Source organism: Meriones unguiculatus, chromosome 15 (assembly GCF_030254825.1).
Source record: "Meriones unguiculatus strain TT.TT164.6M chromosome 15, Bangor_MerUng_6.1, whole genome shotgun sequence".
Lineage (NCBI taxonomy): Eukaryota > Metazoa > Chordata > Mammalia > Rodentia > Muridae > Meriones > Meriones unguiculatus.
Window position 1 is genome coordinate 51,239,764 of NC_083362.1, and position 2,954 is coordinate 51,242,717.

A 2,954-nucleotide genomic window follows, 5' to 3' on the forward strand; every position below is an offset into this window, starting at 1 on the left:
CGTACAAGTTTACATTCCCACCAGCAATGGAGGAGGGTTCCCCTTTCTCCACATCCTCTCCAGTATGTGTTGTCAGTCTATAAGTGGGGTCCCTAGTAAGGAAGCAGGGACTTTTTCTGGTATGAACTCAGTGAGAGACTCTCTGATCACCTCCCCTAGGGAGGGGGGGTGCAGCCTTTCCTGTCCACAGAGGAAAACAATGCAACCAGTCCCCCAAAAAATAAATAAATAAAAGAATCTGTATTAAAAAGATAATTGCAGGTGCTAGCTATTCATTTCCCCTTCCTAAGGATAATCATGCATTCCCCTGTACTCTTTGATCCCTCCTTGTTACTTAGCCTCTCTGGGTCTGTAGATTGTAGCGTTATTCTTTACTTTACAATTAATAGCCATGGTTTTTGTTTTGTTTTGTTTTGGGGGGAGGGTCCGAGTTACATCACTCAGGATGATTTTTTTCTAGTTCTATCAAATTGCTTGAAAATTTCATAATGTTATTTTTTTAAACAGCTGAGTAATACTCCATTGTGTAAATGTACCACACTTTTTATATCAGTTCTTCTGTTGAGGGATATCTAGGTTGTTTCCAGTTTCTGGCTTTTGTGTATAAAACTGCTATGAACATAGTTAAGTCAGTGTCCTTATGGTAGAATGGAGCGTCCTCTGGGTATATGCTCAGGAGTAGTAAAGCTGGGTCTTGAGGTAGACTGACTTCCAATTTTCTGAGAAACTGCCAAAGTGATTTCCAAATTGGCCATACACGTTTGCACTCCTACCAGCAATGGAGGAGTGTTCCCCTTGTTCCACATACTAGCCAGCATGTGCTGTCACTCATGTTATTGATCTTAGCCATTCTGATAGTCCTAAGATGGAATCTCAGAGTCATTTTGATTTGCATTTCCCTGATTGCGAAGGATGCTGAACATTTCTTAACATTTTTCATTCTTCTGCCATTTGAGATTCCTTTGTTGAGAATTCTGTTTAGCTCTGTACCCCATTTTTAAATTGGATTGTTTGGTTTGTTGATGTCTAGTTTCTTGAGTTCTTTATATATTTTGGAAATTATTCCTCTGTCAGATGTAGAGTTGGTGAAAACTTTTCCCATTCTGCAGGCAGCCATTTTGTCCTATTGGTGATGTCCTTTGCGTTACAGAAGCTTTCTAGTTTCATGAGGTCCCATTTATTAATTGTTGATCTTACTGTCTGCACTATTGGCATTCTGTTCAGGAAGTTGTCTCCTGTGCCAACGTGTTCAAGGCGATTCGCCACTTTTTCTTCCATCAGGTTTAGTGTATCTGGTTTTATGGTGAAGTCTTTGATTCACTTGGACTTGAGTTTTGTGCAAGGTGATAGATATGGATCTGTTTGTATTCTTCTATATACTGACATCCAGTTAGATCAGCACCATTTGCTGAAGATGCTTTGTTTTTCCCATTGTGTGATTCTGTCTTCTTTATAAAAAATCAGGTGTCAGAGGACTGTACATTTATGTCTGGGTATTTGATTTGATTATGTTCATCAACTTGTCTGTTTATCATGCTTTGAAATAGAGCTTGGCAATAGAATAGATATCGAAGGTGGACTGGGAGCAGGTGGAGATGGGAACAGAAGGTATCAGATATGGGAAAGATAGAGGCAGATAGTTCTAGAGGAACACCTGAAATTGGGGAGGGGTGTGCATCTGGAAGGTAAGATGGAAATTTAGTACAATAGAAACTCCCAGAAATCTGCAGGTGACCTAAGCAATCTTAGTCTGACTTAAGAGCCCTGGTAACAGGGAACATAGAGCCTGAACTGGCCATCTTCTATAACCAGGTAAGACCTCTGTGGAGGGATTGGAATGCCAACCCAGCCACAGAACCTTTGACCTACAATTTGTCCTGCCTACAAGATGTGCTGGTATAAAGGTGGTACAGAAATTGTGGCCAACCAATGTCTGACCCAGCTTGAGACCCATGCCACAAGACCCATGCCTGATGATTCTTGGAGAGCCCTGACCTAGAGGCTGGATAGCACAGCGACCTAGGGCAAAACAAAACAAAAAAGAATGAAATGATTTCTAATGATATTATGCTATACTCATAGCTTGGCATCTAGCCTGGTTGTCCTCAGAGAGGCTTCCTACAAACAGGGAGTCTGAATGGGGTTGAGTTAGGTCGTCTGTATATGTTACAGTTGTGTGCCTTGGTCTTCTTGTGGACCTCAGTGGAAGCAGTGGCTGTCTCTAACTTTTTTGCCTGCCTCTGGGACCCTTTTCCTCTATGGGGTTGCCTTCCCTAGCCTTAATATGAGGAGAGGTGCCTAGTCTTACTGAAACTTAATATGCCATGTTAGGTTGCTATCACTGGGAGGCCTGCTCTTTTCAGAAGGGAAATGGAGGAGGAGTAGTAGATTAGGGAAGAGGGGAAGTGTGTGTGTGTATGGGGGGGACTGGGAGGACAGGAGGGAGAGGAAACTGTAGTCCTATGTAATATATAAGAGGATAGATAATAAATAAATTAATAAGTAAATAAATGAGAATGGCAGGCAGGTGGAAATAAGCACTTGAGAGGTAGGAAAACATGGATCTCCCTTAGTTTGTCAGCTTTGTCTACATAGTGAGTTCCTGAACTACATAGTGAGACTCTGTCTCAAAATTTTTTATTTTAACCCTGCAGGGTATTAAAGCAGATGCTGAGACTTATAGCCAAACTTTGGGCAGAGTGCAGGGAATCTTGTGAAAGAAGTGGGAAATAGTAAGACCTGGAGAGGACAGGAGTGCCACAAGGAGAGCAACAGAACCAAAAAATCTGAGCCCAGGGGTCTTTTCTGAGACTGATACTCCAACCAAAGACCATTCATGGAGAAATAATAAATAAAAGAATAATACATAAAAAAAGAGAGGCAGGTGGAAGGAAAACAAGTGATGTCCTGGCAAAGATGCCATGACTGACAACATCATGTTAAGGTATGAAAAA